The 26,978-nt window shown below is 41.7% G+C and overlaps 1 long non-coding RNA gene and 1 other non-coding gene across 3 annotated transcripts; both read right to left on the reverse strand.

Annotated features, from left to right (window-relative positions):
• Positions 1 to 12: 12 nt before the first annotated feature.
• Positions 13 to 22,538, reverse strand: LOC116652503. Of its 2 annotated transcripts, XR_004305596.1 has the most exons (3): positions 21,797 to 22,538; positions 16,717 to 16,819; positions 13 to 5,766 (listed from the first exon to the last, which is right to left on the reverse strand). It is a non-coding gene; the product is annotated as an uncharacterized LOC116652503 (long non-coding RNA). The 2 variants fall into 2 exon arrangements; XR_004305597.1 differs by lacking the exon at positions 13 to 5,766 and having other exon boundaries at positions 13,720 to 16,819; positions 21,797 to 22,151.
• TRNAI-AAU lies at positions 22,038 to 22,123 on the reverse strand. The gene has a single exon. It is a non-coding gene; the product is annotated as a tRNA-Ile (tRNA).
• Positions 22,539 to 26,978: the final 4,440 nt, after the last annotated feature.

Here is a 26,978-nt window from a genome sequence, read left to right on the forward strand (position 1 = left end):
AAAGAAAGAAAGAAAGAAGATAGATTATCAAAATATTATTAAAATATTTTCTTAAAGAGAAAGTTTGTTGGAGGGATGCCTGGTACTTGATGGCTGCAGTAACTTGCTACTTTACAGACCTCTCCTAATTTTTCTTTTTGCTGAGGATGTCCTTGCAAGGTTAGACAGACATTTGCTCCCTCCTGAAGTAGGACTTGCAGCTGAGGAGCATCAAGCAGAGGGTGAAGTCATAAGTCCTGCAGGTCATCAAAGCCCAAATTAAAGCAATGCTGCTGCGGCAGTTTGATCCATTTTTCTGGCATCATCTCCCCACACTGCTTCTTCTCTTCAGCTGTTCTGCTAGCTACTACAACTTGCCTTGGATTTGGTGTTGGATCAGCTCCCCAGCCAGGTCATGCACAATATTGAGGAATATATTATCTATTTACATGTGCAGATCACTCTGAAGCAGACTTCCATTTCTTAGCCTCCAGCTAACTCTTAATTTTAAAACAATTCTCACCTTCCATTAAAAGGAAGCTTGAAAGCAAAGACTTTCGCTCTCTGAGCTCGATCTTTTTCATCACAAGGTTGGCATCTGTTTCCCGAGATGTGATGGGAACAGACTTGCTTAAAAATTGTTATGTAGGTCGGATTTTCATTTCCATTACTGCTGCAGACCATTACTACTTTTCCACTTTGAGGAATGCCCCTTCCATTTACTTTTAACAGAATTTTTCCCATACACAATAAGACAACATATGTAAAATGTTCAGGCTTGTCTCTTAGCCCTTTCAGCTTATTTCCTCTTCTTTCCACTAGATTCCTACAGAGTACCTTGTTGTTTAACGTAATCCTTTTGGAATTTGTTTGTTTCCCTTTCTCTTTTGGACAGATACTTTCTCTATTAGGAGCCAGAGACCAGATTTTAATGTCCAGTATACTGTATTCACAGTATACAAAACTGATGAGGCCTTAATAAGAAGTTCCCTACCCTCTTTCCTCCCCTTCTGCTCCAGAATTCAGATCTTGGAAAATCAGATACATGGTCTGGTGAAGAGAAAGGGAGCCAAGCAGGGGCAAGTGGACATGCCTGAGCATAATTTGGTTTTATTTGCATTTTGAAGAGTGGTCATGTTGTTTGTAAAGGAGCAAAAATATTGTGGATAGAATTAAACCTGGAGGTCTGAGCAAGAATGCTTCTAATTGTGCTGGTGTGGGTTTCTACCCTTATCTAATGTAGAACCATGAATCTCTGGAATGAAAAATATATTGTAAGAGAGATTTGTCAAAGTTTAGTCAAGAACAGGAAGCTGGAGGAGCAACAGCAACTGGTAGCAATTGATCGCAAGTAATTTAAGTGAAACTTTACTGTCCTTTACTGCAGATTTGTGACAGTGCCACAAGATTTGATACTGGGAGATGTTAAAAGGAGTGTAAGGCTCCTCAGTTTTGATAGCAGGAACTCCAGAGAAATTGAATAATTAATATTCCACTTAAATGAAGGAGTAACTTCTTATGATACATTATACTGGCTATATTCCTTTCCTACTTTCTGAAAAGTAGTTCTGTTTTGTGTTTGTTTTGCACCTGCAAGCAGGGATTTATCTAGTTTCTACAGGTGAACTTTATTTTCATTAGTGAAGAGGCTGCTGAATTTTGCAGTTGAGTGTGGGTAGTCATGTAAAAGTGTGTGACTACAATAAGAGTTGACGCAGTGAGTCAACAAGAGGATGGAGATTTCTGTTTTTCGAAATGCTATTGCTGTTGAAGAACACTTTGCCCCTTTTTACCTTATCATTTAGAAACAGAGAGCAATAAATAGTCCAAGTATTACTGTATCCATCAGGAAGGCCAGCCACTTTGGGTTTTGCTGAATATCAGAAATCAAAGCTTTTGCAGCAAGGTTTCATTCCTGTTCATGTGCATGGAGTACAGGCCAGGATTTGACTGGAGGAGCCCTTGCTGTGAATAAATTTACAAAAGTTTGCTGTGCTTAAGCAGGGGCCCCAACACCACATCATACCTGCAGGTCCTGGTTCATCTGTCAAGGCGACTGAAAATCTCCTCAACACCCCAGGTCAGACACAGAAGGCAATACACATTACCATCTCTGGTGACAGAGCCTAACTGCTCCACCTTTACAGGCTTTGACAATGCAGTAGTGAGCTGCTCTAGGAAAACTACAAGCTGCAGAATCCCCAGGCTACAGGTGTGGCAATGGTATGGCAGTGCCCAGGGCTGGGGTATCAGAGGTCTTGTATGGGAGCCTGGCCTCAACTCCTTCAGATCTGTGCATTGGGAAATGTTACTAATGTTACTCTGAGGCAATCTGTTTCGTTTACATCTCCAGGTTTGTGAAAGTGGTCACTATTCTGCCCCATATACAAAGAAGTATAATAAAAGACTGCAATCCATGTGAGAAAGGAGAGGAAACAAAACATACAGGCAGTTTGATTCCCCACAAGACCCTAGACTGACAGGCAAAGTTTCCTCTTCATACATTTAAACTTGAAGGGCCCAACATCCTTGTTTTTCCTGATCTTTTCATCTTTCCAAATTGGCTTGGCTCTACGTTTTGAAAGATATGGGCAAAAAATGTAGGAGGGAAATACATACAGAAAGAAAGACGACTACCTTGTCCTATAATGGATAAGAGTATTTCATTGGTTATTTATTTTTATTGGTTTGTTGTTTTTTATATTTGGTAATAGCAGCCTCTGGTGGTTTGTAGCAGCTTTCACAGTTCCGTAGTGAATATGTTTGCTATAGAAGGGCTTGCATCAGAAACACCACTATCTACTCCCAGATGGAAATAGTACTTTACTGTGAGACAGCTTTCCAAGATTGGAAAATGATCTCACTCTTCTCTTACCCGAATTTACTGTGAAGTACTGACCTCTTCCCCATACAATACCTAGTATTTCCTTTTTGTGTTGGTGATATGCTTCAGATTATGACTTATTCAGGATGCAGAAAAAGCAGGGGGCTGCAATTGAAAGTGATCCCACATCTGGCCTCTGCTTTGAAGGCTCTGTCAACCACCTAGTGAAGGCAGGTGTAGAAATAATCATTATCCCAGTTTTACAGATAAGTAAGTAAAGCAGGCACAGAGAGACTGGTTCCCAGTCTGAGAAGTGTATACAAGGAGTGGAGGTGAGAAAGGTGGCAGTCATCTGTACTTAAAAAACGATGGAGAGAGAAAACAAGATGTATGCAATAGATGCCTCTGTTCTGATTTTGTTATGAACATTTACAGCTCAGAAAAGAAATGGCAAACCTGATTACAACAAGAAGGGTATAAGCAGAAACATCCTAAACATTTCCTGCTGTATTCTGCCCTTTTAAATATTAGATGCATGTGCTTCAGGCCTCGTGTGTCTGTTGTAATATTACATTTAAAAATGGATAAAATAAAATAAATAAATAAATTGATCGTATTTGCAGTTATTTCAGCGAGACAGCAGTGCATGAGCTCTCCCTAGTGGGATCACAGATGCCTGCACTGAAAGAGCTGTTGTGCTCTTTTCCTCTGTGACCTTCCCCCAGTACCCACACCTACTGGCCAAGTATTCACAAGAGTTCTGTTCTGCAAATGAAATTAGGTGCAATGAGGTCCAAAGATTCAATGACAAATCTTAATTCTGAGAGATGCACAAATCTTATTTCATATGACCCTCCTGGTTAATTTAGGACCCTTGAAAAGATTTTTTCCCCTGCCCACAAGAAAGATGANTAACACAGACAGCAGCTTCCAATGAGAGAATAATTTCAGTTTGTCAGTGTTATTCAGTTTTAATGATAAATTTTTGTTTTACATCATTGCTTGCTAAATAGAGTTCTCCCTTTTGCCCTGGAACCCACATGTACAGCAAATGATAGTACTAATGATAAGCAAATCTCTTTCTTAGCACTCTGAAGCCTGGATTTGAAATAGTCAGTGTTTGGAACAGGCTGTGATTTTAGATAAGGAGGGTTTTGTCATGTAAAGTTTGAAAGTACAGGAGCATCAGCTAATCCCTTGTTAAAAAACTTGCCAGTTTTCAGACTGAATTGTGATTTCTTCATGGTTCTGCAGTGGTCATGGATATGTCTTCCTAAAACTGCATGTGTTTTTGAGGTGTGTTAACCTTCCTAAGGGGAAAACAGTGAGCTGCCAAATGAAGATACGAATATTTAAGTTAGAAACAAGAAATACATATTGAACACTGCAAGAGATTAATTACTGACTGAGTTAATCCAGAAAAGGACACTTTCACCATCTCTTAATGTTGTTCATGCAAGCTGGGTTGTTGTTCCAGAGACAGGCCTTAGCCCACAGCCTGTGTGGTTGGACAGCGCAATAGTAACTGCACAGAATTCCCTGGCCTTTGGTCTGACTAGATGAGTTAATGTTCTTTCTGGCTCTGAAACTGTGAATATACATTACAAAAGTTTAAAGAATTGAGAGTTATTTGTGACACAGATGTGCTGAAATTTTGCCATAGTCACCTTCCAAAATGAAGGATATGTTGTTTTTAATAACTGTGTCTGAGCAACCCTTTTTTTCATGTTGATCATAATGAGGTTACACTGGTTTTTGTTGTTTTGTTTTTTGTTTTGTTTTGTTTTGTTTTGAGATCAAGCCTGGACTGTCTGGGGTTATATTTTTGAAACTATGAAGACAGCTGACCTCTACAGAGTTCTGTGATTAACTACAGAAGACACATAATTTCTATAAAGTAGTGTAAATCACGTGCCTTGGCCTCAATATTTTAAGGTAACCAACACAATCTAGGTGTATCTGTTCCTTAAGTAATAATCCCTTTACGTTAAAGTAATTCTGCTCTTGCATGAAGTTCATTGAAGAAAAAAATCTACACATGCATATTTCAGCCTTTATATTTTAAAATATGCCCTTTTAGAATGTCAGAGTCTAAAACAATCCTGAGAAAACAGGCGTCCCATCAAGGTCTTTATCTAATGGAGAATTAAAGTACTTTGGAGGAAAGTCATTTGGAGTTATAGTTCTAAACTAAATTCTCTTCTTCTGAAGTGTCATTGTAGAACAGAGAGGAATGTGTAAAAAGTTTATTTGGAAATTAACAAATATATCCCACGTACATCCAATGCCTGAAAACTGGAGGTGACTCTGCATTCAGCTCAGCACCTTATCAAATGTTATCTTTGTAGGTGTCCTATCTGTAGATTACTTAGGGGGAAAAAAAAAAAAAAAAAAAAAAAAAAAGCTTAACTTCATATCCCATAAGAACAATCACTTCCTGGCCATAGTATATATTCAAAGAATTTCTCTTTAACATCTCTGAAGTTGTCTGATGTAAGCATTGCACTTACATAACGCAGAACAGAGTGGTAATAATAAGGAACTGTATTCTGAAATCCTGCAGAGACTGTGTGAGTTTCAGTATGCATCTCTTGGACCAGGACTGGAACATATCAAAATATCAACCTCAAGCCAAAACACTGTACCCATAGCATTTCTAGGAGAAAAAAAGATTGGCAGGAATGGAAGCCAAAGAAAAAAAATGCACGGCATCAACTGCATTTATTTTCATTATATAATTCATGTTAATATTCTAGTTCTAGAACTCCTCTTAGACAGCCTATGGCCTCTGACAGACTAGGTAGTAGATATACCATAAGAACACATGGAGCAGACAGACTAGTGTGAGGAACCTGTTTCCAAACCTGATCTGTTGTTATCTAAAATCCTCACTCGGTCTTCTCATACTCTTCTATAACCTCATGTTCAGTCCTTCTTCCACAGATAAGATGGATGGTTAACACCTGCAAAAGGAGATCACATTTTTCCATATTGCTCCAGAGGTCTGAAAGCTGAAGAGTGGAATGAAAGCAATAAAACACGTTAAACTGGCACTATGTTTTTGATGTTTATGCTGCATATCATCATCATAGTATCATAGTCTCGTGCGGGTTGGAAGGGACCTTAGAGATCATCGAGTCCAACCCCCGGGATACCAGCCTCCTGTGTAGCAGAGCAGCACTTCTACCACTTGTGCCACAGGGAGGATTCAAACCCGGGCCTCCGGTGTTGCAATGCGGCATTCCTACCACTGCACCGACTGTAAATAGGGCATTAAAAGTATTGCTATTGAAACTGTGAGAGTATATCAGTATATCAACATGGAAGTGGAAGACCCTACTTTGAGAAACCAGCTCACATCTTAACTTGGAGGGGAAGTATAGCTCAACTATTACCTTAGCTGTTTGATTCTGTTTCAGTGGGTGTATGGACAAGAGGCTAATGGTGGCGGTGCCTGCTGGTAGCCCCTCTCACTGCCAGCTGCATGCTGGCAGAAAGGGCACACCTTGGGGTTTGTATACACTGCTATTACCTACCTGCTCTAACTCCCATTTGTTTTCTGCCACGTCTGCTGTGAGGGAATCCTACTCCAGGAAAGCTCTCTTTTTGAATCCACAGTCAAGATTTGACCCAAAAGACACTGAAGTTAATATAAACATTTCATTGACATAATAAACAGTGTTTTTTAATGAGACATATCTATGAACACACTGATTATTCCAAAGTGCTTTGTGAAATGAAGACAGTAGCAGCTAATCCAGGTCATAATTTTCCTACACAAGGAAAACCTCCCAGGCTAGGGTCATACTTCAGGACTTGCTTAGGTTTGTCCCAGCTATCAATGACTGCTTGGCTTTCACACAAATCTGCACCTTGCATTCAAAATAAAAGATTAATTGTGTGTTACAGCTCTCTTCCAAACAGATTAGCTTTTTTTGTTCTCTGTAATATAGAAGGAAGAGCTTTTCCCCTTCACATGCATATCGCATCATCCCTTTCCTGAAAGACACAGAATTTGTTATGTATTTTGTCTGTACCTTCACCTGCTTTCCACAGTTACCCTCTCAGAAGAACAAGCACACCATGGATCTGAAGTGGAAGATAAGACCTCAGGGTACTTTTTCATTGCCATACATAGCTTCTTTCATGATCAGTGCAATGTTCATTGAGTGTCATCTGTGACTACATGTTGGAGATAAGGGGCACTATAGGAGTGAGGTCCACCTCTGCCAGACCAGGACCTACTGAACACAACAGAAGCCATCCCACCAAACTCTCACTAAGAAATGTAAATTGTTGTCTATATTCTCATTCAATGCTTTCTCATCAGGAGACACAGCTGACTACCTAACACTACCTAGTGTTCAGTGCATAAAATAACTTCTGCTTCTAGAATGACTTCTTTGCACCTCCTCCCTAATACAGAAATTGAAATGTGGAGGAAAGCACAGTCCCCTGCATGCTCTTAATACTGATGCCACTGAAGTGTATCCATATGTGTGCTGTGGTGACAGAATGACTGTACTGCAACAAAGCAGAAATTAATCTATAGCTTGGGATGATGGGCTCCTGATCAGGGAAGATGGAGTTGCCTGCATATTTGAAGAAAAAGTAGCATATGTAAAAGTAATTTCTTAGTTGAAGAATTTTGGCAGGAGGTAGGACATCATTTCTGATGTATCACATATTGGAAAAGAATAACTCAGATCCTGGACCAGGACCATCCAGTCCTGAGGAAGGTGGTGAGACAGCCATTCCTGCCTAGGTGTGCATGGACAGTCTGTACATGCACCAATGCACGTATGTAAACAGACTATCGTTGCATAGGATGGAAAAGATGCCTGGCTTTTCATCGTGGTTTCTGCATGTGCTGTCTTTCACAGGAAGTAAGAATGACAGGATATGCCTGAGTTGAAATCTGATTGCAAATAAGAAAACTGCTTGAAAAAATGTAAAAGTAAAAAGAAAAAAGAAACACTGTGACTGCTCTTGGTTTTCATGATACATGAATAAAAGTGTCACTAAAGAGTTCCAGACCAAGAAATAGAAAAAGGGGATATTAAAAATAGAAAAAAATCTTTAGTATGACTCTGCTTTCCTTCCTTTCAGCCCTTCCTTTTCTTTATTCATCATCTTCAGTTTGATTTTTCACCACACATGTCCTTCCTAAGTCAATAATAAGGGAAAGACAAGTATCCACTTCTTTCTTACTCCCTAAATAATAATTTAAAAGAAACAAAAAATAAAACCAAAAAACTGATGTTCTGCTTTGATACTTTTCCAATTATTTATGTGTAAAACTCAGGAAAATGTCAAATGTGGATTCAGAATTACAAAGGTGTAATTAACCATTGCATCAGAATATCTTCCCAGCATGTGATTTATTTTCCTTACTGGGAATAGGAAATAGTATGAAACAGGAGAAACCATTAATAGATAGGGGACAGCAGAGCTGGGAAGTCCCAGCCCCACTGAAATTGGCAGGACCAGAATTACAGCCAGGTAATGGTTTCTTATTTTAGATCAGTATGTTCTGTTCCTCTAGAAATCTTCCTGAATATAATAAAATGTTTTTATTTGCCTTTCAGTGAGTGGGAGAGAAACACCTGTTATCAGGTGACCCCAGCACATTATTTTTGGCAACTACACGTTTGATTCTGAACTGTTCAGATTGCCTCTGCTTCTGTTGTTTGCATTCGTTGCAAGAAGAAAGAAGGGATGACAGAGAACACTCTGAGTGTTTCTAAAACCATCTTCTTCTGCAATGCCTCCTCCTGCACGCTGAGGCAGGAAGAGTTGAGGGCTCAAATCTCTGTACAACTCAGTTTTCTTTATACCAGTTTGGCTGCAAGAGGGAATATTCCTTTTCCTCCTGTCTAAACTTAGCATACTTTACATAATGGTGACTACTTATCTACTGCAAGACCTGTTCATTCTGGCAGAGCACTTGGGTCAATAGTATTTGTACACTTTGCTTGCGCTATAGGAGCAGAATTCTATCAAAGGAAGGAAATACTTTAAAATCATTTGAGTTCCAGCATGTCAGAACTCTGTGCATACTTAGTCCACCCCAAAGGTCTGTCTGCTTGACCTCAAGGTAGTGTGTACAGCCTTGAAAAGAGCTATTGAAGAAAACAGTGAGAAATCTCCACAAGACATGCCTTCCTTCTTTGGAGCTCTTTGCCCGAACTACACTGCAGCTATACCTGTGCCCAGTGCTGCGTACTGTAGCTCATAACCCAGTGACTAGCCTTCCTGGAGTGACCATGGACCTACCCCATTCTTGCAGGCTTGCACTCTGTTTCTGTATACCTTTCATAAGCACATGACTGGCTCACAGCTCTTCCTATTCACAAGAGCAACCTCACACCTGGATTTGGTAGAACCTGACCCTTTTGTACCTTTGATTTGAGTGAATCCAGCAAACACACTTCACATCAAGGCACGCAACACTGTGACTGCTCTCAGGTTTATATTATGTAAGCCTTAATCTTTTGTTAAAAGAACCAGAATGTTTATCTCCCTAAGTTAATTCCCTGCTGCTGGGAGAGGCTGGGAGAGTCTACCTATCCTGTCAGCGCTTGCTCCCTTCATCTCCCCTGCAGCCTGGCAGATCTCATCCATGCTCCCTAGGTGGTCCCTCCTTCTCTCCTCCTAGGACAGCAGCACATTTAGCCTCCTCATTCACCGTCAATTCAAGGCTATTTTCCAGTAAAGCAACTTTTCCTGAGGTTCATTGGAACTTCCTACTGCTATGTCAGCTGCACTGTAAATATCTCTGTGTCTTCCATCAGGGTAGTATTTTTAAAAGAAATCAATGTCTGCATAGCATTTGAACAAGAAAATATTACTCATTCTTTCTGCACCACAGTTTGCATGATCTTCATTCACCACATCCAGGGCTCAGTTCAAAACCATTAGAACTATTGCTTAGAGCAGCTTAATTAAACAGGCCTGCACTGAAAGCAAGACATGGAAAAAAATATATATAGTATCATGGAATGGCCTGGGTGGAAAGGGACCGCAATGATCATCCAGGTTCAACCCCCCTGCTATGTGCAGGGTTGCCAACCACCACAGCAGGCTTCCCAGAGCCACATCCAGCCTGGCCTTGAATGCCTCCAGGGATGGGGCATCCACAACCTCCTTGGCCAACCTGTTCTAGTGTGTCATCACCTTCTGTGTGAAAAACCTCCTTCTTGTATCTAACCTAAACCTCCCCGTTTGTCTGCAGATGTTAAAGGGCTGATAGGCTTCCTCCTGCAGTTCATGCCTGCCATGTGTCTGGGGGGCCACCATGACAACTGTTACTCATGTAATGGATACATGCAATAGCAAACTGGCAGCAGTCTGTCCCTGGAACAGCTGGACAGAGGATAGGTATCACAGATCTGCTTTCCATACCTACTAGATTTAATAATAATGATAATAAAAGAAATATTCATCCAATCCTACCTGGCCCATTTTGGGTTGGGTGGGAGTGGTGGAAGAGGGGTGTTATTATTATCATTATTATTTATTTATTTATTTATTTATTTTTCCCCCTTGGCATTTTGAAATATCAAAGCAATTGTGAACTTCAAGTAGAAACCAGGAATGTGGGGATAGTTACCTTTAAGACATTCTTTCTCAATTAGTCCAGATTCAAAGCAAAGGGTAGAAGGGGGAGCTGCACAGCTGCCACAGAGAAACAGGTTGAGAAAAGGTATCCTTCTCAGCTACAGTGCTGCAGTGTAGGTTAAACGTAGCTCTGCTGATTTGTGGTGTTTGCTTGCCTTTCTGAGAGAACAAATGTCAGTCTGGATAATATTTTTGTCAAATGGGTGACATCTAGCGCTAGCTTCTCAAACAAAGTACACAAGTTAAGAAAAACAGCAGCAGTGAGCTCTAAATCTTTCATACTCAGCTGCTGAAGATGCTAGTCACCTCCTGTGAATTAAGTGTCAGTAGGAATCAACAGTACTCAGTGCTATAGGAAATGATGGTCTTTGCTAAATGAATGTACCATCCTGTTAAAAGAGATCACACATCCTCTGTAAAAAGGGAGAAATCGTCAAGGTGACAATATCTGCTGGTACATTAAATCACATTTGAGCACATTAAGTAACTCTCTAGTCCTCACTGCCATCTAAGTGCTCTCTAGCTGTATTTTCATTTTCAATTCTGTGAAATCAGGATGATCTATCAGTCTGATTTTATAAACCAGATGAAGTTGCAGTGTGTATCATGACTGTTCTTCTGCATAGGTATCCTCAGCACAGCAAGCTACACTTTGGTTTCTAGAAATAAATAGGTCCAATATATTTAGCTTGCTAATTTGTAGACTTCAGTTGTTCGACTTCCCTGGAAGACCGCAGCTTGGCCAATCACTGAGGTGACACCAATATGATGAACAGCAAAATGGCAATTTATTGAGGCTGACACACACTTATATATTCTATGCCTTTCGTGTACGCCCACTAAGGCTGCACACGTCACTGGTCCTTATTGCAAGGGGAAGGGCCTAATGTGTCACAACCCAAAGCCTGCATACGCCTAATACAACACTAATTCCAGTTGGTTCTCTGCTTCTTGATTTTCATCCAACTAAATATATTATTTTTTAATAAGGAAATGACTTTAAGTCTTTGGAAAAATAAAGAGATTGGAGTAGTTTTTGTATTCCCCCGTCCTTCTAATATCCTGGTACATCCTTGGACCAATATTAATCTCACTGCAATTAAATAGAAGTTAAAGAGATTGATCGCACAAGGATTACAGCCTGTATTGTATTTTCATTTTAACATTCCTGGTGTCTGTCCTGCAGTGGCCGAATCTCTATCTGTGTTGATTCCATGCTGACAGATCATGGAGCTGCACTGTTTAACTGAAGAAAAAAAATGAAAAAAGAAAAGAGCTATTAACAGTGATTGGAATTTTGACTACAGTTTGTGTCACCTGTGTGTCTACTTCCATTCAAGAAAGTGTTTACAAGTTTGCATTGCCACAGACCTCCCCCAGCTACACTCTGAATGCTCCCATTGCTGATACAGCCTGTGACGAGGTGACTTGCCTTGCCTTCTCCAAACACTGAACTGTATTCAATAGTTCTTGTTTTCACTTGCATCTTGACTCCTGAATTAGCTCATTTTTGCCTGCCAGTGCAGCGATAGCATACTCTCTTTTCATTTTGTATATTTCTTGTCTTTCTAGGACAATCACAAAGGTGAATAAGGTTTGGTTTGGAGGCAGCGTTTCAACCTTTACTAACACTGGACCCCACTACTCTGTTCTGCCACGTCAGAAAAAATCATGATGATCAATATTACAAAACATACACTTTTTAGATTAAGAAGCTTGTGAAGTAACCTACATATCTCCTGCTCATATAGCACTTCAGAAACAGAAAGAAGCAGAAGGATTCAAGCTGTTCTTTTTATATTTGTTGACAGTTTGTGGACAGAAATTGTTCTTCCTGCTGTGGGCACAATCTTACTGGGAGCAGTTCTTTCCACAAAGATATACCTTCTATCTGCAGAGTGTATTTCCACAGTATTGTATGGATTGCTAAGACCATGATAATTTTTCTTGCTGAATGGAGAAGAGCTTGCTTTGCAGTTCATTTCACTGAACCTCATTGTCACTCCAAGGTAGCTTTGTTAATGGTTTTGAAGACAGACTTTCTATTCCATATCCAGTTCTCCGTGAGCCAGGAAGCACAGCTGAAGAGGGAAAGAATCCTAGTTGGCTGGAGCAGGACTTGAATTACACATTATAAGCAAATCACTAAGCCCCATGTGCAACTCCAGCTGTTGTTAAAGTCACTAACCAGAACATACATTTGTTTGCAGTGGAATTTAATAATTTTTTAGAGCCAAACTGAATACTATTCATTATATCCATTTATGTAATTACATATGTATATGTACATTATTTAAGTGAAAAAGCCCCTAAAATAAAGGTAACTCATATTTCTAATTTAGAAACTTGGGTTTCTAAATGTAATAATGGGTACCAATTCAGCAGAAATATGAAAGGCACTAGAATTTATTGCATAATGTTTTGATTTTCTTTGTTTGAAAGATGTTCATTTTTGAATACCCAAGGATGACTATTTTCATTAAAACATGTAGCTTCCTGAAGATGATTTCCTAAACTTTTGCTGACTTCTGTTTGTCTACATTTTGTGGAAGTTTTATCTGCAGATTCCTCTTCATTTACTGTAGCCCAGGCAAGTCAAAGATTGGACACCCATACTCTAGATCATTACCAGCTTGAGTTCCTATGGCTGACAAGAGGATCAGTTCTTCCTCTAACCACTGGCAATGCACTTCTGACCTCAATCTCACATCAGCACTAGGGAGTTTGTGGTTACACATTGCTATATTACAATAATCATGGCCCATCCTGCTTAGAACACATATTTTTTTATTCATGTTGTCCATCCCTTGTATGTATTACCCCCTCCTTATCATATTGATCCAGGTCTCAGCAGGACTGAGATATAAAAGGAAGCATTGGGTTGAAAAAAAAAAAAAAAAAGGCATGCTGTTTTAACTGGGATTACTGCTGTGCAGCCATTATTCAGGTAGAGGAAAAAGGTTAGTGGACCTCAGCACAGATGGAGCAGCTCCTTCCTATGGAGGAAAATTTTCATCTGCTTCCACTGTCAGAGAAAACAAAGAGCAGCCCTTCTCCTTCTATTGCCTTATTACTTTGCCATTGTTTCACTGACAAAGCCAAAATAAAGGCAGTCTTAACTAGCATTTCTCAGATAATGTTTACAAAGTCATGTGATATTCTCTGAGTTTGACCTACCCTGTCTATACCACTACAACTCAGCAAAGGAAATGACTATACCACTAAAACTCAGCAAAGGACTTATAAGAGCAGTTAGGTTTTTAAAGGATTTTTTAAAGGAATTTTCCAAGATTTCATATTTTAAGAATGAAAAACTTTTTACTCTGTATAATCATATAGGTTGAAAGCAATTTCTCTGACTCTTCATGATAAACTTTTCGTTTTTCTTCAAAGGTCTGGCTGAAGTCCACCATTTTAAACCACCAGCTGAAAAGGTAAAAATATGCAGCAAGGTCAGAATAGTTTTCCCAAGTAAGACACGTAGAAAAGTCCAAGCCACTCTGTGACTGCAGCTACTGATGGAAAAGAAAAATAAAAATTAGAAATTTCAGATATAACTCCAATACTCAAAATATGCTACCCTTTTGGAACAGGCAGGAGGAGAGAGTTCAACCCGTAGATTATCATGAAATAAGTGATTACTGTTTTTAATGGATATTTACTGATCTTGGCTCTCATTTTGATGCCTTGTATAAAAACTTGGCTGCAGATGATAAGCCCATGGCATGGCTGCTGCATAATTGCTCTCCCAGTTACTAAATACAAAAGACTGTTATTTATTAGTCTGGAAATACCCCAATGTGAGGAGAAGCAGTTCTAAGGCAGTGAAAACATCACTGAAGCTAATTGTCCTTGCTTGTATTTATATAATGACTTGTATGTTTATAGAAAATTTCTGCTCTCTTGACAGGCATGCAAGATCAGCTCCAAAGAACGGATGAAAACAAAGTGGTTTTATACCACCTTCAGGGACGTTTTCAGGCTCAGATCAGACCAGCATGCAGGTAACTGTCAGACTACACAGGCAGGCTTCTGTAGACAGACACTCATGCACACAGTGTCTGTTCAAAAAACAAAAAACACAAAAATCCCCCCAAAAACAACCAAAGCTAGCTTATTTGTATCTTCACATGAGTTACTGATCACATGGGGAGGCAAATATCCTAAGGATTGGTTGTAGTGGAAGAAGACCCTGTTGAAGGGACTTGCAACCTGCACTGCTGAATAACAGTATTTAAATTATTCTTGTCACAGCAGGAACTGCCATTGAGTAATTCTTTAGGACAGTCAGAAATTCTCAACCACAGATCTCCTGCACCACTTAGTCAAATCTTCTGTGAGGGTGACTAGCAGCTCAGCCACTCAACTATGTTCATATCCGTCCACCTTTATAAACCAGTTCATTATCTCATCTATGAAAATATCTAGAAGTGGAGTTTCTGGACCACCCAGGGAATTAATTACAAAAGTGAACCAGGTGCGTACACAGGTGTTGCCCTTATACCCAGGAATACTATAATTACAAGTAAATGATTACTAATACCTCACTTCTAAGTTAAATCCCATAAATCTTGCAAAACTTTTGTACAAATAAAAGCAAGAGGTTCGGCTTCTTCTGTGAGAGGCAGGACATCAGTCCTAGTCAGCAGCCATTCCACTCCCTACTCAGCAGACAACAGAGTGAGCAAATCCTGATTTCATGAAATCATTTAACTGGTTGGATTGGAAGTGACCCTAAAAGGCCACGCAGACCAACTCCCATGCTCTGAACAGGGACACCTACAACTAGATCATGTTTGTCAAATCCCTGTCCCACCTGATCTTGAATGTCTCTAGGGATAGGGAATCTACCACCTCTCTGAGCAACCAATGCCATTGCTTCACCACACTGATTGTAAAAATCTTTTTCCTTATAACCAATCTAAATCTCCCCTCTTTTAGTTTGAAAATATTTCCCCTTGCCCTGCCACAAAAGACCCTGATAAAAAGTCTGTTCCTTTCTTACATACAGCCCCCTTAGATACTGAAAGGTTGTTTACCGGCCTCCTCTTCTCCAACTTGAACAGCCACAACTCTGTCAGCCTGTCCTTTCTGCGGATGTGTTCCTTCCCTTGGATCATTTTTGTGGCCTTCCTCTGGATCTGCTCCAACAGGTCCATGCCTCTTCTGTACTGAGGACTCCATATCCGGACATAGTACTTCAGGTGAGGTCTCAGTGCAGTGCAGAGCAGAGGGGCAGGATCACCTCCCTCACCCCGCAGACCATGCTTCTTTAGATACAGCCCAAGATATGGTTGGGTTTCTGGGCTGGGAGGGCACACTGCTGGCTCATGTTCCATTGCCATCCACCAGTACCCCTAGTTCTTTTCCCATAAGTACCCCCAAGTTCTTTTTGTAGAGCTGTGCTCAATCCTTTCATCCCCAAGCTCGTACTGATATTGGGGGCTGCCAAAATCTAAGTGCAAGATTGTAGCTTTATTTAATTTTATGAAGTTCTTCTGGGCCCTGTTTGAGCCTGCCTAGATCTCTAGATATCATCCCAACCCTCAAGCACTTAGATCACACCACACAGTTCAGTGTTATTCACAAACTGCTGAGAGTGCACTCAATCCTACTCAGTGCCACTGATGAAGATGTTTAACAGTACTGGTTCCAGCACCTGAGGGACACAACTTATCACTGACCCCCATCAAAATATTGAGCCACTGACCACCACAATCTGGGTCCTATCTCACAACTGTTTCCTTACCCTTCAAAGAGTCTACCCATCAAACTCACAGTTTTCAATTTGGAAATGAGGATGATGTGGGATACAATGTCAAAGGCGTTACTTAAGTCCAGATAGATTATGTCAGCAGCTCTTCTCTTGTCCAGTAGTGCAATAACACCACCAATCTTTGACTTTAGGATTGTAAAAATAATTCAGAATAGACCAAACATCCTTAGGAAACTGACCTTCAGAGAAGTCATAGCAGCCTTCTGCAACAGGAAAACAGAGAAAGCAGGATCTCACAGGAAGCATGGCTTTTCTCATGGGTACAGATGGACTGGATGAAAATGTGAGATCAGCTTTGCTCGCTTCTCTGTCTGCCTAAGTCCTGCCACAGAGCCAGGCCCCACTCACAGCTGAGTCACCCAGAAGGTGTCAAGTACACAGCAATATCAAACCCAGAAAACACGGTTATTTTCCACCATATGTGGTGTGTCAATGATTTTCTAATAGGAAGGATTTGCCATACAATGTGTATGAAAAGTGGCAGTTCGGCTGAATAAAATGTAGCTAAGAACTTTACCTGCAATTAAACATGAATGCCAGTGTGAGCACTGAATTGTTTTTCACATTTTTTTTTCAGCTCCAATCTCTGTAATTCCTTTTGCAGCCTTTTTCAGTTCTAACTGTAATGGAGACAAAAACAAACAAACAAACAAAAAACGCAAAACTTTGAATATCTTTTCCTAGGCTTGCTAATATTATCCAGCATTTAACAAGTGTAGCTAATCAGCAGTAATGTCAGGTATATGGACAATGTGGCTTTATAATGACTGGTTTTAAACCACACCACTTGCTTTCGGAAAGTAGTGAATACCTTCATGTATTTCTTTATTTTCTACTCATGCAGGCTCCATCCCAAACATTCCTAACATTTTCCTTAGCATTTTTGTGTCTTATCTGAAAACAGACAGCTGCAATACAGTCACAAGGCATTCTCTGCCCTGTTTTGCCTTCACAGTAAAGCAGTATGTGAAAACAGAGACAAGAAGGATGTCATGAACATTTTGTCTGAAATATCTGTCAATTGGTATGTTTCGTGCTCCCTGCAGCAGCCTGTTTCTAACTAGAAGTGAGCAGCTGCTTTTAAAGAAATAAAAAGCATAAGACTGCTCACAAAGCAACACTGACTGAGACCTCAGTGTTGACTGTTGAGAAGCTTTATTGACAAAGCCTGAGCCTCCTGAAAGCATCAGCTACTACAACTGCTTTCTACTTTTACTGATGTAAGGGAACTGGGGAGGAGTTGTTGCGCAATCAGTGTTGCTCAGCCAGACAACAGATTTGTACTGTGCACTGTCTTGTTCAACTTTTTCATCAGTGACCTGGGAGAAGGCACAGAGTGCAGCTTCAGCAAGTTCACTGGTTATACCAAATTGTGTGGAGTAGCAGACATAACAAAGGAGTGTGCTGCCATTCAGAGAGACCTCAACAGGCAGCAGTGATGGGCAGGGAATATCACGAAGTTCAGCAAGGGCAAGTGCATAGTCCTGCATCTGGGAAGGAATAATAACATGCATTAGTACAGGCTGGGGACTGACCTACTGCAAAGCAGCTCTGCAGAAAAGGACCTAGGTGTCCAGGTGGATGGCAGGTTGGCCATTAGTCAGCAGAATATATTCATGGCAAAGAAAACCAATGGCATCCTGGAGTGTATTCAAACAAATGTGGCCAGGAGGTCAAAAGAGGTGATCCTCTCCCTCTGGTCAGCCCTGGCAAGTAGTAGTGTCTGCAGTTCTGGGCTTCCCAGTACAAGAAAGCTGTGGAGCTCCTAAAGCAAGTACAGGAGAGGGCTACAAATTTGATTAAGGGGCTGGCATGTCTCTCCTATGAGGAAAGACTGAGGGACTTGGGGAAGGTCAGCCTGGAGAAGTCTGAGGAAGAAAACCATTTTCATTGGTGCCTGGTAAAAGGACAAGAGGCAGTGGGCTCGAACTGAAACATGCCTGTGTTTTAGCCAGCTCCACTGGCTCATAAGAAAAATCTTCTTCACTGTGAGAGCGACAGAGCACTAGAACAGACTGTCTAGAAAGGTTGTGGATTCTCCTGCTCTGGAGATATTTGAAATGGCACAATGTGCTTTAGGTGACCCTGCTTGAAGCAGGGAGGTTGGACTAGATGATCCCAAGTGGTCCCTTCCAACCTCAACCATTCTGTGATTCTGTGATTTTGTAATAGGAGCAGTAAGGCTGTGCTGGCTGGCCTGCAGACATACCATTCAGATCCACTCTTCCACAGACTGCAAATAAGTTTTTGTCACAGATTCTTTCAAAGACTGCTATTCATCCTTTTCAAGATTTTACTGAAACCTTGGGGGCAGTTTCAGTAGTGGTTTGGTCAGTTTTAAACCACTATATTTTTAAAAGATGATATTTATTTCAAAATAAGTAACAGTTGCTTTTGAAATATTTCTTTTGTAATAACCTCCTAATAACTTACTGCATATGTTCTGTTAATTGACAGCAGTCACACAGAGAAGTAATTCAACAAGATGAGTAGTAGTTATGTTCCTCAGCTTAAGCAGAGACCTTTTCAGCATGTTAAAAAGGAAGAAAAATGTGCAATCACTAGAAATTTTTGTGCCACTGTTGCCTTGACTGTGTGATAGCTGTGTGAACAATCTTGCAGCTTGTGATCCTAAAACAAGTAACAAAAAAAATCAAAGTATGGCAAGCTGCTAAGGTTGATCTTTGTATGCAGTGGGCAAGATAAGCTCAAGTGGCCAATGAGGCCAGTGGCATCCTGGCTTGTATCAGGAATGGTGTGGTGAGCAGGACTAGGGAAGTCATCCTGCCCATGTACTCAGCATTGGTGAGACTCAACTTAGAGCACTGTGTTCAGTTTTGGACACCTCAATGTAGAAAGGATGTTGAGGTGCTGGAGCAGGTCCAAAGAGGGGCAACAAGGCTTGTGAAGGGCTTGGAGAACATGTCCTATGAGGAGCAACTAAAGGAACTGGTACTGTTTAGTCCAGGGAAAAGGAAGCTGAGGAGAAATGTTATTGCTCTCTTCGAATACCTGAAAGATGATCGCAGTGAGAGTGGGGCAAGTCTCTTCTCACTGGTGACAGGTGACAGGACAAGGGGAGATGGCCTCAAGTTGCACCAAGGTAAGTTTAGGTTGGATGTTAGGAAACACTTCTTTACAGAAAGGGTTGTTAAGCACTGGAATTGGCTCCCCAGGGAGGTGGTTGAGTCACCATCCCTGGATGTGTTTAAAAACCACTTGGATGTGATATTCAGGGACATCATTTAGCAGAGTGTTGTTAGGGCTAGGGTAGTAGGTTGCAGTTGGACTTGATCTTTAAGGTCTTTTCCAATCCGAGCAATTCTATGATTCTATGAAAATGGAAACAGAACAGAACAGTGAAGTCTTCTGAGAGTTGTCGTATAAGTTTCTTCTCTTCTGAGACAGGTAAATGGAACTACTGACAATCCACAGAACTGCAGCATTAACTCTTTAACTCCCAGTGCACTACATGATGTTATAATGTAGAATACCAATAACAAAAGACATAAAACCATGTCACACACTCATGGATAATCTGCAAGATACAGCCCATGTTCAAGTCCACTTCTCAGTAGTGAATCCATCTATATGTTGTAACTCTTACAAGTGGTATTATGTACCCACCAAGCTAAAGATAATTCACCTTTATGTTACCAGTCCAGACCCACCTGGGAAACTTCAGTCCTAGTCCTGATTCGACTGATAGTTGTTCTGATGTACTTCAGTGGCACAACACTTTGCTACATGAGCTGCAAATTTCTAGCATTCAGCTAGCATAGCTTACAGCTGCACAGGATTTCTGGGACTGAGTTATACAAGCTTTCAATCACCTAGGCAAACCCTCTGCAGATCAGATCAAATTCTTAGTTATCAGCATGTGATGCAGTCGTAACTCAGACTCAGGCTCTACAGAAAAGAGAATGAGTTTTTTCTCTAGGAAAGAAAATTATGGTGGAGGCATCCCTGCCACTAGGAAATCATGTGTTCTGTCACGACAGCAGCTGTGGCAGCCTGAGCCCCAGTTAGGGCTTGCAGCTGACTGGTTTTAGGGAGAGTGCTCCCTGTTACATTTCCCTGTTCCAGAACAGGTGTCATCTCCTCCTGGAAGATCCGCACCTGGGCACTGAAAACACTGATGGGTTTGATTCATCAGTGTTAAACTGCTAACCCAGGCTACAGGCCTGTCAGCCTGACCTCAGTACCAGGGAAAGTTATGGAGCAAATTGTCTTGGGTGAGATCACATGGCACGTGTGTGGCATACAAGGCCCAGACAGCATGGCTTCATGAAAGGCAGATTGTGCTTGACCAACCTCATCTCCTTCTACAGCTGGGTGACCAGACTGGTAGATGAGGGAAAGGCTGTTGATGTAGTCTACATAGAAAAGTGGCTTATCAACTCCATCTTCCATTTCCTTGAGGACTCCGGAATGAATCCCGTCAGGCCCCAGGGATGTGTCCCAGGCTCCTCAGCTGGACTCAGACTTGATCTTCTTTTATGAATTTTGTTCCTGCTGTGACGGTCAGAGAAAATTGGTCACCTCTGGGTGAGGGATGAGTCCAGCTGACTGTCTTGTAAGCCCTGACAGCATCCCAAGAAACTGTTAAGCCATAGGAGAGTGTCTGGTGTCACTTCTCTCAATTTGATGGTGTCTCAACTAGTCCTGGAACTGGGACAAGAGAAGGCTCCATAAGTCCAGCCACTGGGGCCTATAGGTAAGGACATGTATAAGTCTAGGAGGGCCCGTTCCTTTCACATCTGACAGGTTAGATGCTGGATCCAGGACTGGTGATCTCTCTCTCTCTACGCCCCCCCTTTCACTCTTTCCTCCTAAAGTTGCTAAGACAAAATTTCCCAAAAGTTAAGTAACTCAAGGCTTAATCCAATTTCCCATAAAACTGCACATCTTTGGTAGATATAATTGTGAGAGGGCCAACACCTACAGGATAGCTGTTCTATATAGATTTCCCATTAAAGGAGACATTTCTGTATGGGACGCTGAATGTTATTTCACCTTAAGACATCCAAAGGAATTCACAAATCTTCCTTGCACACATTCCCACCGGTGGAATACACCACTCAGAAAGAAAGATATTCCTAAACTGATAATGGAAGATATTCCTGGAAAGCACCAGCAGAGAGCTGACAGAAGAGCAAGAGGGGAAAGCTTGAAAGGGAATGCCAAACCCAATTTATAATACTGAAGAAACAGAGGAAAGACATGAACAACTACAGTTGGTTTAATCAGAGAAAAAGAAAGACCTGTGCACTAATGTGGAATGTACAGCATAAATGGTGGACAGAAATGAAGGTTAAGATACAGTAAATCAGAAACAGAAAAAGAGGTTGTCACGGTTTAAACGAAAATCCACCTACGTCCGTGACAGGGGGCCGTGGGCCCCACAGGGGCCCTAGGCCGAAAAGAAAAGTTAATTTGGAAAAGAAAACAGCGGCAACGATCCAAGGAGGCACACTTATTTACTAAATACTATATCAAAATACAGGATAACACGATATAATATAATATAATTGAAATTAGGGTAACAAATCAAGCAAAATAGGAGAGAGAATGAGTCCCAAAACCGAGAGGCCTACCGTAACTTCTAGGCGAAATGGCAAAGACTCCACACCACAGGCTGTCCTGAACGCCAGAACTCGAAAGACCTCAGTCGAAAAAAGAAAAAAAGGGAGAAAAAAGGAACCCGTGTCCAGTCCTCATTCACACCATTACATTTGCTTTTGGCCTTCTTGGCCATCTCGGGGCACTGAGCCGAAAGCTCCGGGACTCTTTAAAGGCCTTTTGCCTTTGATATGCCACCGCATCTGAACTCATGCTTGGCCCGTACGGGGATCGAACCCGCGACCTTGGCGTTATTAGCACCACGCTCTGCCACACGCTCTAGCCAACTGAGCTAACCGGCCGCCCGGTAGCGCCTGCAGCATAGGTGGATGCTGTGCGAGTGGGCAGTCCATGGGCTGTGACATCACTGGGTAACTGATGTGCAGCCCCCACTACTCGCACTGGATGTGCCGGCAGAGCCTGCCTCAGTCTGACTCGTTCCTGGACCCTGATGAGCAGTTCTGCGAGGCTTGGAGGTTTTTCGAGCAAGGTTTTGGCTGTGCTGTGCAGGGTCATGCCTGGGGATGCTTGCAGCATCTCAATGCCTGGCCCCATAGTATCGCTTCTGTTTCCCTGGCCCTGCCCAGTGCAGGCAGCAAGGGCCCTGCAAAGTGTACCTGCAGCAGCAGTAAGTGGTGTGGGGACACGTGGGTCCCTCAGGGCAGCCGGTCTTCCCACCCGCAGTGCCCATGCCTGCCAGCTTTGGCACCACCACCAGCCCCACCAGCACTGCACCATCGGCTCCACCCTCTGCACCACCGTCCCCTGAGCCGATGGCTGCGGAGCTGGAGAGAGTGGCGGCCTCCTGCCAGAGGAGCGGGCAGCACTTTTCAGGGCCAGATGAGACTTCCTGGCGAGCCGGGTCCCGAGGCAGGCGGTATTTCTGAGCAGAGCCGCATCCGCGGCCCTTCAGCTTGCGGCCAGCGCAGGAAGCGCTCGGCTGGTGCGTCGCGATGACCCACGAAGAGGACGGCCGGCAGTGCACTGCGCGCTCATCAGCCCTGCAAGAGGCGGACCCCCCCGCCCCCCAATTTTATTTACTTTTCTAAATGCAATACTCTTTACACTCAGACATAATTCTAATGTGATCAGTATCTTTTCACAAACAACATACATTTTCTATTAAAAAATGACTATACAAACTTATGTCTTCTGTTCTCACACTACAATTTCAGAAGAAATTGAAATAGAGACATTATATTCTGCAGACCTGTCTCACTCTACCTGGTTCACTCCTCCTCTGAGTGGGCCTGAGGAGTTCAAATGAAGAGCGTAGCACACACTTGGGAAGCTCACACCTTGTTTTCAGGAATGGGATCTCACAGACAAGCTACAGTCACAGGACGTAACAGTAATCACACCCCTTGAAAACAGATTTTCAGATTTCAAGACTTAGAAAATACGTAACTAAGTGATGTTATTTCAGTGAACTCCTCTGAAAGCAATTTGTAACGTTTCTTTGAGAGTAGTAGATGTGTACAAGTAAATACAAATGATGCAGCACCCTATTATGTAATAATTCATCATCCTTATTCTCATTAAAAGGTCCCTGAAGCATTTCTTAACCTAATACAGGGCAGAGAGAGGAACATGGGCAACTGGGACAGTGCTTAAACACACAGTTTATATCTAGAATTGGACACTGATAATTAATTTGGAAGTATACATAAAATAGGAATTCTGTTCCCAAGCCTTTCTTCTCTCAAGCTTAAGCATGAAAACCAAAATAAACAATACCTATATACAACACTGTTTTGAAATAAACATGCTGGTAGGGCCAAAATGTCACATCTTGGTGTTCTTTTTTCCTTTGGATAAGAAATTTAAAAATTAAAAATTAATTCTGAGTTGCAGAAGTATACCTCATTTTATTGATGACAATTATTTACTGCTTCAAGCAGACAGGTCTCAGGAGAGAGAGTAATTCCTCCCCACCTTCTGTGTCTTTCCACTTCAACTGCCGTACCTAACATAGTCTGTTTCTTGCAGCTACTTTCAAAGACAGAAGCATGTGAAGTAAAAACTGCTTTTTAAGCAGAAGAATATGCCTTCACCTTCACTAAATCATTGCACAGATTTACTTCCATCATACAACTTATTCAGCTGGGTGCAGAGGAGAACCAAACACATTTATAGGACTATTTATCAAGTACCAGAACTGTCTCGTCTGAAAACAGCAGCAACAAAAGTAACATTTGCCACTGTACATTGACCCAGATGGCTTAGAGGAACACACAACCAGAGAAGCTTTCAAAAAGCACCTCAGCTGAAAAGTGAAACTTTTGCTGCTGTTTTATTATGTTGATCAGATGCTGTTAGATTTGACAGTATTTAACTCCTTTATGTTATCCCTTCAGCCAGCTGTTTGATGTCTAAACGGGGAACACAAAATATGATTTAAAAATCAACTACATCAGATGTATCTGTATGCATGTGGTTGTCTGCCACAGCTGTGTAAGAGGTAGCCTTCTGTAAACCAGAAAAGTCCTGAAGCACAGGAAAGGTGAGAGGCTGAGCTGTGGGAACTGAAATGTATAAGCCTCAGTAGCAATAGGTAAGGAAAACTACTTTCATATCTTATATTTCTCAGCAATTAACATTCCTGCTACCTTGTTGATCTGCCTGCTGCATGGATGCAGCCACCAGCAAACAGAATTCATGTATCCTGCTGCATGGAGTAAACAACTGCTGACATCATGGTTTCTACCGATGTCCTCTGTTCCACCAGCCAGATTCTGCACTCACAGTCACTCCAGCAGAGCAAAAAAGCAAATGACATCCACTCTTCAACACTGATATTTTTTTCCAAGACCAAACAACTACTAAGTTCTACTCCATCCAAAGAAATAAATAGCACTCCACTGACTCAGGCATTACCTGAACTAAGAATAAATCAAAAACAGCTCTGACACTTCCAGAGATGACATCTCCAATATTTGTAGAGCTTGTGACAGGTCTGAGTGTGAGCAACTTAATTTCTTCCACTGCTCTGGGCCATGACCTCTTGACACAGACCAAGGCACAATAAGTTCTGAAGGTGCCCACAATAGCATGCACTGCTTTTGAAATCCACCTGCAAAGAGCAGCCTGGGGCTCCCTGGGTCAGGTTGGAATACAAGACTCTATTTGTCCAAGACAGTGGCTTATTCCAGCTGCAGCCCTCTGAGCAGGACCAAGGGTTTATCTTGCCACTGCCAGCTATTAACTACTGAACATACAGGCAAAAACACAAGTCACTGTCCTCATTTTAACCTCATCAGACAAAAGAAACAGGTTAGGACTATAAATCATATAGAAGATTTCTGTCTCAACAGAACAAGAACAGAGTCCACAGCAGTAGCATGTGCTGTGTGTGCAGCTGTGATCTCTGAAGGCAACAGCTGAATCCTGCAGGTACAGTGATAGTGGTGAAGTTTCTCTCTGTGGAAAGGCATGCTGGTTAACACACTTCAGAATCTCTAACCCCTATTNATGTCCTCTGTTCCACCAGCCAGATTCTGCACTCACAGTCACTCCAGCAGAGCAAAAAAGCAAATGACATCCACTCTTCAACACTGATATTTTTTTCCAAGACCAAACAACTAGTGTGTTCTACTCCATCCAAAGAAATAAATAGCACTCCACTGACTCAGGCATTACCTGAACTAAGAATAAATCAAAAACAGCTCTGACACTTCCAGAGATGACATCTCCAAGATTTGTAGAGCTTGTGACAGGTCTGAGTGTGAGCAACTTAATTTCTTCCACTGCTCTGGGCCATGACCTCTTGACACAGACCAAGGCACAATAAGTTCTGAAGGTGCCCACAATAGCATGCACTGCTTTTGAAATCCACCTGCAAAGAGCAGCCTGGGGCTCCCTGGGTCAGGTTGGAATACAAGACTCTATTTGTCCAAGACAGTGGCTTATTCCAGCTGCAGCCCTCTGAGCAGGACCAAGGGTTTATCTTGCCACTGCCAGCTATTAACTACTGAACATACAGGCAAAGACACAAGTTACTGTCCTCATTTTAACCTCATCAGACAAAAGAAACAGGTTAGGACTATAAATCATATAGAAGATTTCTGTCTCAACAGAACAAGAACAGAGTCCACAGCAGTAGCATGTGCTGTGTGTGCAGCTGTGATCTCTGAAGGCAACAGCTGAATCCTGCAGGTACAGTGATAGTGGTGAAGTTTCTCTCTGTGGAAAGGCATGCTGGTTAACACACTTCAGAATCTCTAACCCCTATTACTCAGTTATTGCACCAGAAAAGCAAGACTGAGTCTGGGGACTTCCCTTTTTGCTGACCACTTTCCAAAGACATATTTTTAAGGCTTACAAAAACTAATGTGTTGCAGAAAATAATGTACAGATTTGGGTCTTTTTCTGAAGATGAGTTAAAACAAGAAACAAAGCATGAACTGAATTTTATTCACCCAACAGTACAAAGGCACACATCTGCAGAGGTTTATTACAGGTAAAAGAAATCAGCTTGCTGTGGACTTCTAATCAGTATTGTCGGGGTCACAGTGAGACAATGGGCTCCAGTGGCACTTTTTTTTGTCATCTGACAAAATGACAGTAGCACTTGCATGATCCATCACCTCAAGTTGGGTACAATCACACATAACGTCAGGGTGTGGGTCTTAATCCAGACACACTCTTTACTTAGGTAAAGGTAAAGCCTGTGATGGGATAAGACGCTGAGGCAGCAAGGAATCTGTGAAGCCCTAGAGTTCAAGTTTCTTACAAAGCTGAACTCCAGGATTGATACTCGGGCCTTTGGCATTGTTTTCACATCCTTCAGCATGATAGCAGACGTAACAATTATACTTCAACCTTGGAAGCATTTTAAATCCCAGTAATCAGTGCACACTGACCCACATGGTAAAACAAACCATTTTGGAAAACACAAGAAGTATGCTGGGAGAATGAAAGGAAAGGCTGCTCTAAAATTAAAGGGCTGCTGCTCTTCAGATAACTGCTTTGTGAGGCAATAATTGATCAGCTGAGTTTTAGTAACATTTTTACAGCCTTATCATACAAATTATGCGTTCTTTCCATTTTCAATCCCTCTTTGTTTCCTTGAAATGGAGTAAGCAATTTTAATGGGAAGGCCAGAAGAGTTCCTGTATTTGTCAGACTTGTCAGAAAAGCTCCTTCCAAGCAGTCTGT

This window comes from Coturnix japonica, chromosome Z (assembly GCF_001577835.2).
Source record: "Coturnix japonica isolate 7356 chromosome Z, Coturnix japonica 2.1, whole genome shotgun sequence".
In the NCBI taxonomy this organism is placed as follows: Eukaryota; Metazoa; Chordata; class Aves; order Galliformes; family Phasianidae; genus Coturnix; species Coturnix japonica.